A 16,870-nucleotide genomic window follows, 5' to 3' on the forward strand; every position below is an offset into this window, starting at 1 on the left:
TCAACTGGCTTAGGCAGCTGGAATGCCTCCTCTTCCCTGGTTCAAATAAATTCAATTCAGTTTATTGAACACCTGAGAGATGTTTTTTTGCACGGACAAAAAGCCTGAGAAGGCTTGACTAGATCCGTACACCAAACCATGGCATACATTGGTGTTGATTACAACTATAAAGGTAGAACACAACTCATGAAGAAAAAATAAAAGCACGAAGGAAAAAGCACAAAAGAAGTAGGTACACACATCAATAAAGGAAAAAAAACATTGCATAAACATAACTATAAGAACTATTCTGGATTACAATTGTTAGTAGTTTGCATATGCATATCAGAACTACAAGAACTTTTTTAGATTGCAATTTTTAGTATTTGACATATTTCATCGGTATATATCAAAACTATTGCAAATTTGCTGAATTTCAAATAAAAGAACAAGCATATGGAGAAACTTGAACTGGAAAAGAATCACAGTTGCACACATACATTTTGTATTAATTTAGAGTGATTGAAGCTAGTTGATTATACTCATTACCATCTCTAGCAAGCTCATTTAGTAGTGTAGGTAATGTGTATCTGAGCATTTGCCTTCCATAAGTTGTCCGGCACTTTCAAACTTTCCTATTTTAGGAGGGCGTGTGTGGTATGCAGGGTCATTTTTTTGTCCGTTTCGCCAATGTCTTTATGAGGGAAAATTTTCCTTTTTATTTCTAACTTGTATGGCCGAAGTATTGTACGCTAACAATTTTAAGCTTTCGAAACGTGTCCTGTGTGTGACTTAGGTAAGGAGCGCTAACAGCTATGCGTTGAAGTAAGAGATTTTTTTTTTGTATTTTTGTGTGTTGTCATCCCCCAGGCTAGTGCACCATAAGTCTAAGTAGAGGAAAATAGAGCATTGCATAAAATAGAGCATTGCATTGCATAAAATATTGTTAATTGAAAGAGGGAGAGTAAATCAATGTCGACGCATCAGGCCATTTGTCTCTGACAGCTTTCTCAGCAAATATTTGATGTATTCATCCCAGAACAAGTTATTCGAGAAAGATACGCCTATAGCGGTTTGAAAGTATTCGCAACTTCTATTTCTAAAATATTGAGCACAAATCGGAGGACTGCGCAGAATTTGTTTCGCGAGTGAAACAAAAGAGCCTTACTTTTACTAATGTTTAGCTTTAGATAATTCTATAGCCCACGAGCGAATGAAATGAAGTGCTTCATTTGCTGATCCGAAAGACATTCAACATCCGATCCAGTGAAAAAAAAAGGCTAGTATCATCAGCGTACAGTATATGTTCTGCCGTATGACCAATGTTAACAATGTTGTTAGTTTAAAGAACAAAGAAAAAGAACCGAGAATGCTCCCCTGTGGTACACCCACATTAATTGGTTTAATTGAAGTTCCATGACCATTAACAATGACAATCTGCGAATGATGTTGCAGATAAGATGACATAAGCGACAAAGCGTTCCCTGGAATGAGATAGTGCTCCAATTTTTTAATTAGCATGTTGTGGTTACTGAGGTCAAATGCTTTTGTGAAATGCAAAAATATACTAAGGACCAAGTTTCGATTTTCAGCCATTTGAAGAATTATTTCTTTTTGCGTGAGCAATGCGAGTTTAGTGGACCTATCTTTTTGTTTATTTATAAATACTGCAATCCCTGATAGGGATTTTAGCAGGTGGGTTACAGTGCATAAAAAGGATACATGGTTTACAACAACTGTACAATTCAATACAGATGAAATGGCTCTTCTTCTCGGGTACAAAAAGTTGTTACAAATAACACAACAACAACAGAGGATTGTTATACAATGGTAATTAAGGTGGGACTCAAACAAACTTAGAGAAGGCTGTAGAACTTGTGAAATCTGAAGTTTATTCCAATCGGAAATAGTTCTGGGAAAGATGGAATACTTATAACAGTTTGTACGTGTGCGATGGTGGGTGACTGTTAGTTGGTGTTTTTGTCTGGTCGCGTACCCAGCTGAAAATGAAATCACATCTGAAAAATCTATTTTATAATGCCCCTTGATTATTTGATAGAAACGCTTCAGTCGCGTTAAAAGATTCCTGTGTGCTAACGACGGTAAGTCGGCTCGTCGTAGAAGTTCGGTAACTGAAGTGTGCCCAAATTTGTTAAATATGTAGCGCGCAGCCTTCTTTTGTACGTTTTCCAGCCTGCTGATGTTTGTCTTTGTGTATGGATCCCACATAACGACGCAACATTCTAATGCTGGTCGAACAACTGATTTGTACGCAAGTAAACGAACATCAGGAGTGAAAAGTTTCAGCGCTCGTCTAAGAAAGAAAAGCTTTCTATTCGTGGCAGCAATCACAAAATCAATGTGCTTATTCCAATTAAGATTATTAGTTATCCATAAACCGAGGTACTTATATTGAGTTACTTCTCTCAGAGTGATTGCGTTCACAGAGTAGTTAAAGACAAAAGCATTCTTTTTCTGGGTAATTCTCATGACTACAGTTTTATCGAAGTTTACAGCCGTCTGCCATTGGACACAACACGTGATAACTTTTTGAAGGGCATCGTTTCGAAGAAACTGATCTGACATGCTGCTTATTTCAGAGTAAATTACGCAATCATCTGCAAAAAGTTTCATTTTCACAGGAATATTGTCAACTATATCTGTAATATATACCAGAAAGAGGATGGGACCAAGCACCGAACCCTGGGGAACGCCAGAGCTAACCGTTAGCCTACAGGAGCTGTTGTTTTTAAAATTAACAAACTGTTCCCAGTCTGATAGGTATGCCGAGATCCATTGAAGTAATTGGTTGTTCCTGAAAATTTTGTCTAGTTTGAAAAGTAATTTTTGGTGTGAAACTTTATCAAAGGCTTTGGAGAAATCCATGAAGATGGCGTCGGTTTGATAGCCGTTATTAATAGAGATAGCAAAGTCATGCACTGTCTGTACCAGCTGAGTGCAGGTAGAGTATCCCTTCCGGAACCCATGTTGAAAGTTGGTTAGTACACTATGTGTTTCCAGAAATTCAGTTATGTGATGGTGTATAATGTGTTCTAGTAATTTGCAGCAAGTTGATGTTAAAGAAATTGGACGGTAGTTACTAATAATATGCTTGGGTCCTCTCTTATGGAATGGCTTCACTCTAGCGGTTCTCCAATCACTCGGCAATTCTCCCTCATGTAAAGATCTCGAAAATAAGACATGTAAATATTTTGAAGTCCATTCTGCGTAACGCTGTAAGAACATGTTCGGGATATTGTCTGGTCCTGGTGACTTTTTACATCAAACTTTAAAAGCATATTAAGAATACCTTCTTCACTTATTACTACGTCTGACATGGGGGGAAACTTCGCTTCAAATATCGGAAGTGAACCATTGTCTTTTAAAAAGACAGATTTAAAGTGCTTGTTAAATGCATTAGAAATAATAGATTCATCGTTTACTCGCACACCGTCAATATCGAACACGTCACAGACTGAAGATGTTGGACTGATTGTCTGCCAAAATTTGTCAGGGATTGTGGCTATAAACCTTGGGAGAGACTCACTATAATAGCGGTTTTTATTTTCAGTCAGCTGAATTTTGAGCTTGCAGCTAATTTCAGATATTTTTGTTTTTCTACAAGAAGTACACTTGCGTGACTGTTGCTTTTTTTGCCTTTTTAATTGCCTTTTCAAACGTAATGTGTCCCGAGTAATCCAGGGATTTTTCTTTGGCATTATTTTTGTGATGCGCGGTACAAATCGCTCGACACATTCATTAACATTATCCTTAAAGAAATTCCAAAGACTTTCAACGTCAAGATTACTGTGTGAAAAGGCATCAAAGGTAAAAGACGGCATATCTATGATTGATGTGTCGTCTGCGCGAGAGAAATTTGGGAAAGTTTTAGTTTTTAAGTTCTTGTTTAGGGAAACATCTGATAGTTCCAGGAGCACAGCCTTGTGATCCGATATTCCGGGATAAACACTGCAAGCTGTCTTGGAAGAAATTGACCCGCTAAGAAAAAAAAGATCAAGGATTGCCGAAGAGCTACCTTGTACTCTGGTAAAGTCATCGACAATCTGTAATGAATCAAACGTAAAGGCAATATCTAACATTTCTTCGCCAAATGAATTATTACGGGTTTTAAGCGAGAAGGCTTTCCATTCAACATCAGGCAAATTAAAATCCCCACTCAAAATAATGCGATCAACGATCTGTACATGTTTGTCGAGGTATGACGGCAACTCTTCCAATACTGTAATAGTGGAGCTCGGGGGCCTGTAGACACCCCCAATGATGAACTTTGTGCTGCCATGAAAGGCTTTGCAAAAAACACCTTCAACATTAGGTATATCAGGCAATCTTATGACGTTTAAAAATTTTTTATATACCAGAGCAACTCCTCCTCCTTTACTGCCCCGATCTTTCCGATATACGTTGTAGCCAGCTGGTGCAAATTCGCTATCGTATATGTCTTTGTGTGACCAGGTTTCGATTAGAACAGCGATATGGGGATCATGCGTGTGCAACAAGGCCTCTAACTCAGTTATCTTATTTACAACACTTCTTCAGTTCACGTTGACAACTTTCAAGCACTGAGGGTCAGCTTTGTACCGTCAGTTTTGCTTGTTTGTAATTCTAAACCTTGAATCGTTAAGTTCATCCCAACCAAACAATACGCTGTTAATAATCAGTTTGTCATAGACAAGTTTTACCTTAGCACCATCCTCTTTATCTTTTACAGCGCTTTTCCACAATTTCCTTCGAATTTCCCGAACTCGGAAGGAAAAGTCCTCTGAGAGCGAAAACGGAGTGTCTTTTAGCTTGTGCGCCATCATTAGTACTGACACTTTTTCTCGGTAATCTATGAACCGCATAATTATCGGGCGAGGCCTATTCTCTTGTTTCTTGCCAAGCCTATGGCACCGCTCAATAGTTTCGGCAGTTAACTTTAGTTTTTCTTGGAATACCTTATTCTTTACTCTTGTTAGCAGCTCCTCGCCTGTCTCTCCTTTAACTTCGTCTAGGCCGTATAAAATGAGGCTGTTTCTACGGCTCCTATTTTCCAAGTCACCTACTTTTCTAGATACCGACGATAATCCTTGTTCAAAATTAGAATCTGATGTTTCTATTTCGCAGATTTGGTTTCCCAACTTGTTCAACAGCAATAGCTGCTGATCCATCCGCTGTTTTGGAAACCGTACTGCGAATCCATTAAAATGCTGTAATGGTCAGTGTTGAAATTATTTGGGCTAAAATAACTTTTTGAAAACCTTTTGAAAACACAGAGAGCATAGAGATAGGACGCTAATTTCCAAGATAAGTTTTATCGCCTATCTTGTAGATAGCTGCAACTTTAGCACACTGCATTTTACGCGGAAATACCGCACATGAAATACAACTATTATATGCGTTAAGCATTGGGCGACCAAGTCAATGACAAATTTTAACAGGTTCATCTGAAGCTCCATATTATCTGTAGCGGTGGTGTTTTTAAGGCTCGAGTAGGTTGCACTAGTATCCGATACAGATGTAGGTAACAGAAAAATTGTGTGCTCACAACGTGGCTCCATGCAGGGAAAGCTGCCACTTCCGGATGATAATAGAATGTTGCGAAAAAAGGAATCATTGAATGCGTCAGCAAATATTTTACAGGAAATTTTTATTTTTTATTTTACTATCCTAATAATATGCTCAGTTCCTCTGCCCATTATAATGTTTAGTTGGCGCCACATGTCCCCGGAGCCATGGTTCGAAGTAAGGAGTTGATGATAATAATACCTGTTTTTAGCCATGTGTAGTTTTTAGTAACATAATTCCTATGCTTTTTTATAGGCACTGAGCACACCGGGGCACCTAATTTGAATAAATGTTTTGTACTGCTGGTGTCGTTTCGTTATGTGGAGCAAATGTTCACTCGTTACTCATGGCTTACGAGCTTTATTTGGACGGTCAAATGTCTTTTGTGGAAGGTATGCATTGTCGAAAGGCGTAAATTTTTCAAAAAAATGTATCATAGGCTATTTCTGGATTGTTTTCGCTAAGAACATCTGCCCAATCTTCACGTGACATAGACTGACGAAAAGTGGTTATCGTAGGAGCATTCACTAACCTGTAAGAAGACATCCCCGCTGATTCCTCATTCAGAATGATGAATAACTTCAGATGAGACATTTACAGATATAAATAAGAGGAGATTATCACTGATAGAGTAATTAATGGCACCAGAGTTTAAACGTGTCTCATCAAAATAGGTAATAAATAGATGAGCAAGTGTTTCTGTGGTTGTTGCCAGTCGCCTTGGAGAATCGATTACATTTTGACAATTGTGTATGTTTAAGAGAGACTCGAAGGTGGCTTTACTAAGATTATCTACCATTAAATTAATACTAAAATCGCTGCCCAAGATGATTTGATACTTGCAAGAATTTACAAACTCCTGCAAGGAATCTAAAAAGCTAAAAGAAAAAAAAAACGTCACTGCGACATGTGCGATAGCAGACACAAAATACGCTTCTCCATGATATGAGAACAAGTTCTTTATAGTTAGAAGTAGAGCGACAGAAGTCAGAAAGTAATTCGAACTGCATGCTGCTTGAGGCGAAAATAGATACCCCTCCGCCATGCTTGTCAGGGTGGTTTAATAAATAAGATTTGTAGCCGTGAATTTCTAACACATATTCTTCGCAGATAAGCCACGTTTCCGTGAACAGTACAATATGGAATAAAATTTTACCCTAACTAAAAAACATTCAATATCATCGTACTTATTGCGATCGGATCTCAGGTTAAAATGGACACAATTACAGCAGCGCTGATACTGAGAGATTAGGTCATCCACTTGCATCGTTTCTACAGATTCAAGCGCCATCGTAAGCATCACAGGCGAACAAAACACTTTTCATGGAGAATATTCCAGGAGACAAAGCCTATTGACCAGCCTGTGCTGGTTATCTCTAGCGCGCATAAAAGAATGCACAGTGCTTGCGGAATCAAGGCAAAGCCCATCAGTATCTGCTGCATCCTAACAATTGCCAACAACATTAGACAATCAGTGGCCTCACAACGTGATAACACTAGCATTTCTTCGATACTACCCGATAACAACAACGCAACAAGAAAACCTGTTCCGGTGTTTGACAGCCTCTGCAATAACAGCTGAACCAAAATGAGAATTTCATATGCATCACAGAATGTTTCCACAAAAAGTGATACAAAATATAAAGAGGTCCTATGGTTCGCTCGCAGCCGGTGTGTTAGATTTATTTCTGCCCATTTTTTGTCAACTAAACCTGCTTTCATGTTTATATTATTTAAAATGTGCTGCCATAATTCGTTTCTCTTGTTCTGAACGCCTTCAAACTGCGCTTGATAAGCACGCGGAGCTGTTCATCGGATCTTCTTTAGATAGTGCTCCCGCTTTATAGCAAGTGTCTCTGAGCCATCCAATTTTTTCTCGAAGATCTTCCCGTTGCGGCACCACACGTACTTCCATCCACTTTCTCTCTTTTTTGTTACAGCCATTCCAAGAAGGCGTTTTAATATAGGAAATAGGTGCTGATTGACGTGGACAGGCGACATTGAGCTGCTGCCTAAGTCACTGTTCTTAAGGCACAGCTTTCTTGCTTTCTCAAGTAGGTGATCTTGCCTCTGCCATCTCGTGAATTGCACAATGATAGAGCCTGGCTTGTTTCTAGCATGAACTTGGTGACACGCCTTTATGTCATCTGGTACAACATTTATTCCTGAAAGCTGTCCTAGTTTGCAAACAACAGCAGTTACATTCTCGTTGGGGTTTTCATCAATACCGTTAATTTCAATGTTTTTGTACCTCAAGTATTGTTCAGAGTGTTGGAGACGAGACTCGGTGTCTGCAAGGCGTTTCTTGATTTCATCAAGTTCAGTGCTTAAATTACTATTCCTTCAGCTCAGCGTTCTTTGTCTTAATGGCATTATAATTCTGTCGCGTACCTTCAAAAACAGCATTCATGTGTTCTATACTGTAAGCATCATTACCAAATCTCGCTCGCAGTACTTTCATCTGCGCGTGGATATCCCCCTCTATAGCCTTGCAAGCTATTTTTAGCTCCTACCACAGCTCATCCCTTAATTCATTGACGAGCTTCTGCATGACTCAAAACAGGATCAATATACACATACGAAAACTACAACACAAACTCAAGGTGACGGTAGCAGTGACAGCGACTAAGCAGCAAAAGAAATGGCTCAGAAACTGGCACCCGTGTACCAGAACCAACCTGTAAATAGGCAATGCAGATGCGTGAGTTGCTTGACCGCTACGCTGCCACTGCTGCCAAAGAAGCGCACGCCCACCAAAATGTTCCTTTTATGTGGACCAGTGATGCCGGCAGCGCTAAAAACCGCTGTGTCCCGACAAGTGTACAGGAGAACCACACGTGTCCGATGGCTGGCAGTGTGCAGTAGCGGCTGTCCTCCGTGCGTGCATAATCGGCCAATTGTGATCAGCAGCGAATTCCCCGAACTATCTCCTGAACCATTGCAGTTTCTTTCTTGCCGAAAATCGCAGCCGGTAGAAACTGTGATTAGGCAATGCAGATGCGTGGGCTGCTTTACCGCTACGCTGCCACTGCTGCGGCCATACTTGCGTAGAGTTTCCTACAAACACTCTTGAAGACTAATAGTTCGTGCCATCCACACAGGTGATAAAAGGATGTGAGCACGCAGGAAAAAATGCACATTTTCTTGCTGCAAGGTAGCAAGCGAACCTTCGAGCTGTTCTGTCGTGATGCATGAGAAAGCCATGGTGGTGAAATTGGCCTTCGCTGTAATATTATTTGAGCACGAGTATCGATAAGTGGGTGCACTTTTGCTCAGAACCTAGCCCTATACAGCTTCACTAAATACAATAAAGTTCGGTTCAAAGCTAGGGCGTATTTGTATTAACTGATAATTTGAATCGCTAATCACGTCCAGTCCACTCTGTCACCTTTAGACCACTTAGGGAACCGTCGACTCACTTTCTTTCTCACTTGGATCATGCATATGAGTTACTACCTTTGGGATCGGCCGAATGCTGTAAAATTGTTGTTGCACGTGTCTTTTGGTCGCACATGCGATGTTCAGGAGCAAGTGCGACCTTGGTCAGCGCGCGATTAGAACGATTCTGTGGCCTATCGCCCGCACCGGTTCCTGCGCGCCGACGAGTGGCTCCATTGCACAGCCATTGAACATAATGGCAAACCTATGCGCAACTCAGCTGCCGCAAGGAGCATATGCAAGTAAGTCTAGTTTCCCCCCACTGACAAAATTTAGGGGTGGGGGCCCTCGACAGTGATCACTGCAAACCAGATTATAGGCAAATGTCAATTTTGTTTTTTGCGTTCCTATCGTGCCATTTCGACATATAAGCACGAATAAGAGGGCGAGAAGAGCTTTTATTCTGTTTTTAAAGTGCCTACAAATGCCTATTTTGGACGTTGGTGCCTAAAATATTATAGGTGCCTATAAATGCCCGTTTTGAAAATCGGTGCCTAAATAAACACTATTTCACCCCAAATTTTACTTTCAAGTAGTACTAGATTCTGGTATTCATGTTACCCAGCAAAATTCAGCTTTTGGAACACTGTGGGGTGCAACCTATACCCCACCTCATAAGTTACTTTCAGCACTATCAAGCCTAGAAGGACTCTTAGCCAATAGGAAGGTCGATTAGCCTCTACACACGCACGCATTTATCCACGTCGCGTTGTCTGCTCGGCAGCCCCGCCACGGTGGTCTAGTGGCTAAGGTACTCGGCTGCTGACCCGCAGGTCGCGGGATCAAATCCCGGCTGTGGCGGCTGCATTTCCGATGGAGGCGGAAATGTTGTAGGCCCGTGTACTCAGATTGGGGTGCACGTTAAAGAACCCCAGGTGGTCGAAATTTCCGGAGCCCTCCACTACGGCGTCTCTCATAATCATGTAGTGGTTTTGGGACGTTAAACCACACAAATCAATCAAATCGTCTGCTCGGCATCTCTCCGGCGTCTGCTCGCTTGCGTAAGGAGCAGGAGGCGCTTCTGTGCAGCGACAGGACGATAAAGAACGAATGCGAAACCACGGATTGTGATTAGGGGAAAGTATATTTTAGATAAAAACTATATCCATGTGTTTTTTGTTATATTTGTCATTTATTTCTTAAACGGTGCTTCACTTGGTCACATGAAAAGTTTTACTTGGACAACGGTTGTTGTTGTGTGTTAAATAAAAAGCTTCGTATCACCAGCAATTCTTAATCGGTTCATTACAAGCTGAGCAAACATGATGTAAGGAAATGAGCTTGAAACCTTCGCCACTCACTCGATGTAAACTTCGCAAGCTATTGCTGACCTTATTTTGTATCGAAGGAACTCGGAACTTGAAGATCACAGACGCTGATGCATCGGCACGTCATGCACGCGTATAGGTTAAATTCGCATGATATGATCAATCCAGGCCGTGCACGCAGTTATGATTTGTACTGCCCGTTTTCGTGAAATGTATTCTTCTATTCGCGCACATTTGGAGAGCCTAGCATGCATCACGTATACCACGAGGCACAGCATCGCACCACTGGAACTCCTCTAAGGGACGATGCTGCAAAAACACGCCTAGCACTGTGAATGCTGGCGCCGGTACGATACGAGAACAGCGAGAACACCAACACAAACGAAACACAGGCAGCTTGATATTGCATCTCGCTCGATACGAAGTTGAAAAAATAACACGCATTGATTCCGCCTGTATGTTTTCACACTTTTGTCAACCTTCATTCTACTCTTCAGGCAGCAGACTGCACAAATTACCCAAGTCGTATCACACGATTCTCGCTGTGTCGCACTTTGACGTACGCAGGACCATTGCTTTTTTGTATACGTCACCTCCCCCATTGAGTGCGCGTGCCTGTGAGATGGAAGTCACGCGGCCGTCAGTCTGACATTTCACCTCTTGTCGGGCACTAGCATTTAAAATCTTGGCAGATGAGATCGTGAGCGCCCAGTGAATGCATCCCTCTTGCCTGCTCAAAATTCTCGAACCGGGTGAAGGGCCTTTTAAGGTGTTCACGAACAGGAGAGAAAATGACTCTGTGCGGCTAAACCAAGTTCATACGAGGCAAAAACACCCGTCTGGCCTAATATAGAGCACTGTGGCTATTTGCTCTAGTGTTGCCTTTCTCAGTTGTGCAGAAAAGAGAAAGACCCAGGAGCATGTTTATTCGAAGGTGGACACTCAAGTCACCATGCCGGACTAGAAATGCAGAGATCGTGTTCGGCGAACCTTGCGGCAAAAACGCATGGCTATGCTCAACCATTAGTGTATTTATACCATCGAAAACTAAAGCATTTTTTTTGCATTCCAGTCGTACATATCTTTCAGCGTATTTCTTCGAAAATTTTAATTTAGTCAAAGTCTATTGTGCCTATATTTACAATTTTGGGATTATGAAACAGTGTGTTGCCCGCCTATTTATGGCGCCTAAAGCCCGGTGCTTCAGTGCATATAAATCTCGACTCTAGCACTGATCACTGCCGCCTCAGGCGGAACAATCGCCGGCCATGCAGGCCAGGCTAACCCCGCCTGCTGCAACACCACCACCACCACCGCTGGCGCCTGCGCGCTGAGAAACACACAACCCTACCAAAGTTTTTAAATAATAATAATAATAATAATAATAATAATAATAATAATAATAATAATAATAATAATAATAATAATAATAATAATAATAATAATAATAATAATAATAATAATAATAATAATAATAATAATAATAATAATAATAATAATAATAATAATATTAATAATAATAATAATAATAATGATAATAATAATAATACTTTTTTGTACATACATAAGAAATACAAACAAACGGGTCAGTTTAACTCTCAAGGATTTGTGCGACTAGGCCCGGCAGAGTCGGTTACAGCGATGTCGATAAAAGGCAACAAAAACTATTATCGCTTCTTTGCCAACGAACAGACAAAGATTGACGCCATTGATTTTTTACAGGGAGTAAATAAAAACGAAGAACAAAGGAGGGACCCTCAGCATACGTGACATAGAAGTAGACCATGTGATTTTACATCTCAGCGAGTAGTTTCTTTAATTGCTTTTGTGAACTCACTGAAAAAAATTCTTCAGATAGTGCATTGAAAATTTTTGGAATATATACACTTCTACATGCTTCCCCATCTAGGAGGATATATATAAAAAAATTGCTGGAGTGGAGGGAGCGCTCTTCAAGTGAAGCCAGCGCCGCCATGTTGTGGTGGGCAGAAAGCTCGGCTCGGCTGGCTCGGTGGCGGCCAGCGCTGCCAGTTCACCTGCAGCGACGGTGGATTGCGGTTCGTGCGCCTGTCTTTCCTTGACAAGTGTGTCTCTGCAGTGCATTCGAATGCGTGCGGCTCGATTCAAGCGAGCATGGTACAATCCTGCGTAGCGTATGGGTGCACAAATCGCGCGATTCCTGCTTCCAAGATCACATTTCACAGGTGCGTACTGAAAGCACGTAGTGCTTACGCGGTCTAATACGGCTGACTCGTGTTTTTCATTGGTAGGCTTAAGGAATTAATATTTGGAAATTATTGGCAGGTTTCCAAAAGATGCTGAGACACGGAACCTATGGGAGCGAGCTGTGCGTCGTGAACACTGGAAACCGACAGATAAAGATCGCCTTTGCTCTGCGCACTTTGATCCGGCGTGTTTTGACCGGACCGGACAAACAACAAGGTTGAAAGCGGGAAGTGTGCCGACTTCGTTCGCTGCTTTTCCTGCCCACCTCCAGGCACCGGTAAGCATCGGAACTTCGCAGATATAGTGCTCTGACATCAAGGAGGTTGGAATGACGTAGACATATCTCTTCTGTCGTGTTTTGTCGACGTGACTGCATTGCTGCGTGTTTCCTCGCGAGCTTTTCGTCCCGTTCGCTCGTTTACAATATCGCTCAACACACGATTAGCGCATGATCATTGTCGAATGTTCCCGAACATGCTTTCGTGAATACATATATTCATGTTATGAGCAATAATTGAAGTATATATATCATTCTAAAAGTAGTTAATTTCCACTATGTGCTTATTTCAGGTGAAAAGGAAGCGGCCAGCACCAAAACCTCGAGGATGCAGTCCTGCTCAGCAGCAAGAGGCCTTAAATACTGAAGATCATGTCACTGTATCACCATCAAAGCAGTGGTACAAGACGAAGTTGCAGGAAACAGAAGACGAAAGATTGCACTTGAAGAAAAAAATTAAAACGTTGCAGCAGAGCAAACGAAGGCTGACACAAAAGAAAATCACCGCTGAAGAAATTATTAGAGGCATCGAAGAACAAAAGCTTTTGTCAGAAGAGGGCTCCAAGATGTTCGATGCAGCATTTTCTCCTGACATACAACAGCTGCTTCACCGGGCACGGACAGAAAGTGGAGGTAAATACCCTCCAGAGCTGCGAACGTTTGCACTAACTTTACATTTCTACTCACCAGCAGCCTACGAATTTGTGCGATCAAAGTTTAATGACGCCCTCCCTTCGCAGCGCACAATCAGAGAATGGTATAGGTCTGTTGATGGCCAACCAGGCTTTACAGGTGAAGCATTTTCTTTCTTGGAGAAGTTGGTTCAAGGTCGCTCTGAAACTCTTTACTGCGCTCTGATTGTCGATGATATGTCGATTAGGAAACATGTTGAACTTGTCGGAGACAGGGTAGTTGGCTACGTTGATTTTGGAGCATCTCTTGATGATGACAGCCTTCCTGAAGCCACAAATGTTTGTGTTTATATTGTTGTTGGCATAAACATGAGGCTGAAAATTCCAGTCGGCTACTTTCTTATCCACTCGCTCACTGGTTCTGAGAGGGCTGAACTAACAAAACAATGCATTGAACGACTGGAATCTGTGAAAGTTCAAGTTGTCAGTCTAACATTTGATGGTGCGTCATCAAATTTCACTATGGCAAAATGCCTTGGTGCAGAACTGAAGCCTGATCCTGTCGAGTTCTCCACATCCTTTAAAAACCCAGTTGATGAGTCAAGGGATGTGCATATCCTGCTTGACCCATGCCACATGATTAAGTTGATTAGAAATTCACTGGCAACAATGTGTTACATCACTGATGTTGATGGAAACCACATAAAATGGGCTTACATAAAGGCACTGGAGGCTTTACAGCGCGAGGAAGGGCTCCGCCTTGGCAATAAGCTAACTAAGGTGCATATGCAGTGGGAGAAGCAAAAGATGAAGGTACGGCTCGCAGTTCAGGCACTCAGCGCTTCAGTCGCAGACGCTCTTGAATTTTGCGAGCAAACGCTGAAGCTGCCACAGTTTAGAGGTGCTAGTGCCACGGCAAAATTTGTGAGGGTATTTGATCATCTCTTCGATTTGCTAAACTCCAGAAATGCGTTTGCAAAATCATACAAAGCCCCCCTTCGAAAGCAAAATGAGCCTTGTTGGAAACCATTTTTTGCCGACGCTCGAGAGTACATATGTGCTTTAAAAGACCCATTCGGTCGACCACTTTTGCAGGGAACAAAGAGGACAGGATTTGTGGGTTTTCTTGTGTGTATACAGAGCACAGAAAGTATCTTCAAGGAACTCGTTCATGAAGGTCAACTTAACTATCTGCTCACGCACAAGATGAGTCAAGATCACGCAGAAACTTTCTTTGGCTGTGTGCGAGGACGTGGGGGGTTCAACAACAACCCTACAGCTGCCCAATTCATGGCAGCTTACAAGCGTCTATTGGTCCAGACAGAAGTGAGATCGTCCACCTCAGGCAACTGTTCGCAAGATATTGTTTCTATTCTGGGTGCATCTGCCTCTGCCACTACATTTTGTGCAACCACTGAGGTCACATCGCGAAGGTGTGCCATCCTACAACCAGAGGACCACGATTACACAGACCGAATTGACTATCCAGAGAGCCTCTCCACATTCGTTTGCTCTGTCGTGCCTTACATTGCAGGCTTTGTCGCTCGCAAAATCGCTACTACAAACACCTGTGAGTTGTGCATAGAAGCTCTTCATGGAGCGGATACATCTCTATTGGTGAGACAAAAAAATCGAGGTGGACTCTTTTACCCTTCCGAAGACGTTGTGTCACTGTGCGAAACAGCGGAAAAGGGGCTGCGTCGACTGCAGGCTTCCACTCAATGCCTTAAGAACATACATGCCAATACCAAACAACTAGTCCTGGAGATTTTGAGTCAATCACTGGAAAAGAGGTGGTTTTCACAATTGGAACAACATCTTTTTGACGTCGACGTGTTGGACAACCATATTTACAACTTGAGCAAGCAAGTATTGGAGCTGTACATCAAGATCAGGCTGCACCACATGACAAAGGAACGAAGCCGGGAACTCGTGAAAGACAAAGTTAGGTCTTTGCTTTCAAGACTCGTCATTTTTAGGAATCAGTGAAACAACTTTGCCATAACGTTCATGTTGGCTAAAGGCTGAGAAAGCTGTACAAATAAAATTTTAACACATGAAAAACGAACCGTTCTGTAGTCTCTTTAAATACTGCCAGTGTATCGGCGACTATGTGAGCACGTTTTTACTTCTCTAGCAGCAATCATTTGCGAAAAAAAAACGGCCGCGGAAGTGCACTATATGCTACGCGGCCGCCTTCCTGCCCACCACAAGATGGCCGCCGCCGGCTTCACTGTGCTCTATGGGTAAGTATAGGCGGCTTCCACTCCAGCAATTTTTTTATATATATCCTCCTAGTTCCCCATATTTGTTAGAAAACTGGGGTACAATAAAACGCTTTTTTTTTCTCAGGGGTTGACGCGTTACATATGACATTTTAAAGTCATCACACCAATTGTGTCTCAGCACAGCTGTTTTAATAAACGAATCCTTGAATACACAAAAGCCCTAATCTCGAAAAATAGTACTGGCATGTGCCTTTTTACCATAAATTACACTTTTTAAAATATTTTGAAGTAAACTATGAATACCTGTTTTTCAGCGTTCTGAACATAATGCGAAAACTGTAATCCCATTCCTCTCCACACTATATTCTAGCGAATGAACTATAATTTTTTTCACAGTTAGAGGCACCAAGCTTTTTATAATGAAAAGCAGACATGCCACACTTCTCAGTTTAGAACAAATATCTGCCATGTGATGTTGCCAAGACATACCACTATGAAAAATTACGCCTAAGTATGTGAATATTTCGACATTTTTCACTGCAGAACATTTGCATGGGTTGCAATGCGCGGTGTGAAGAAAAATTGGTATATCCATTTTTTTGTGTTTTTGGAGGGCTTCGAAAGCTGATACGTTTTGTTTTCTTTTCGTTTGAAATTACGCAGTTCTTTCAAACCTTATCATTGCATTATTAATTTCACTCTGAAGAGCATTATTCACCTTTTCATAACGTATGTGACGTGTTAATGGCACCGCATCATTTGCATACTGGTACACATTCGCTTTACAAATGCCTAAGTCATTCATAAATAAATTAAATAGCAATGGTGACAACACCGATCTTTGTGGCACAACAGCAGTAATATATTTTCTCTTGCTAATTACTTCCCTACATCCCATAACGACCTTTGACCTATCTTGTAAGTAATTATAGAGTACATCATGAAAAGGCCCCCTAAAGCTCAAACGAAATAGCTTTTCTAACAAAATGGTATGGTTCACTGTTTTGAAACGCTTTTGCCAGGTCTAAAAATAGAACACAACAGAACAGTTTCTTGTCTACAGCCGAATATATTTATTCACTACATTCTTCCAATAAACTTATAGTACTGTGATTAGCAATGAAACCAAGTTACCGGGTTGTTAGTAGCGAAAACTTCTGTAAGAAGGACGTCATACATTGAAGCAAAAATTTGCCTAGTATATGGAAGAGTATAGGCAAGATAGAAATTGGTCTGTAATTTTTATATCATCTTTTT

At 41.4% G+C, this 16,870-nt stretch overlaps 1 protein-coding gene and 1 long non-coding RNA gene across 2 annotated transcripts in view; both read left to right on the forward strand.

Moving 5' to 3' along the window:
* Positions 1–16,870, forward strand: part of LOC119159806 (calcium-activated chloride channel regulator 2-like) — a 665,495-nt gene that overhangs the window by 7,251 nt on the left and 641,374 nt on the right. The window lies entirely within an intron of this gene.
* On the forward strand, positions 12,159–15,453 carry LOC142804273 (uncharacterized). The gene is made up of 2 exons (XR_012894562.1): positions 12,159–12,753; positions 13,047–15,453. It is a non-coding gene; the product is annotated as an uncharacterized LOC142804273 (long non-coding RNA).

Source organism: Rhipicephalus microplus, chromosome 3 (genome assembly GCF_043290135.1).
Source record: "Rhipicephalus microplus isolate Deutch F79 chromosome 3, USDA_Rmic, whole genome shotgun sequence".
In the NCBI taxonomy this organism is placed as follows: Eukaryota; Metazoa; Arthropoda; class Arachnida; order Ixodida; family Ixodidae; genus Rhipicephalus; species Rhipicephalus microplus.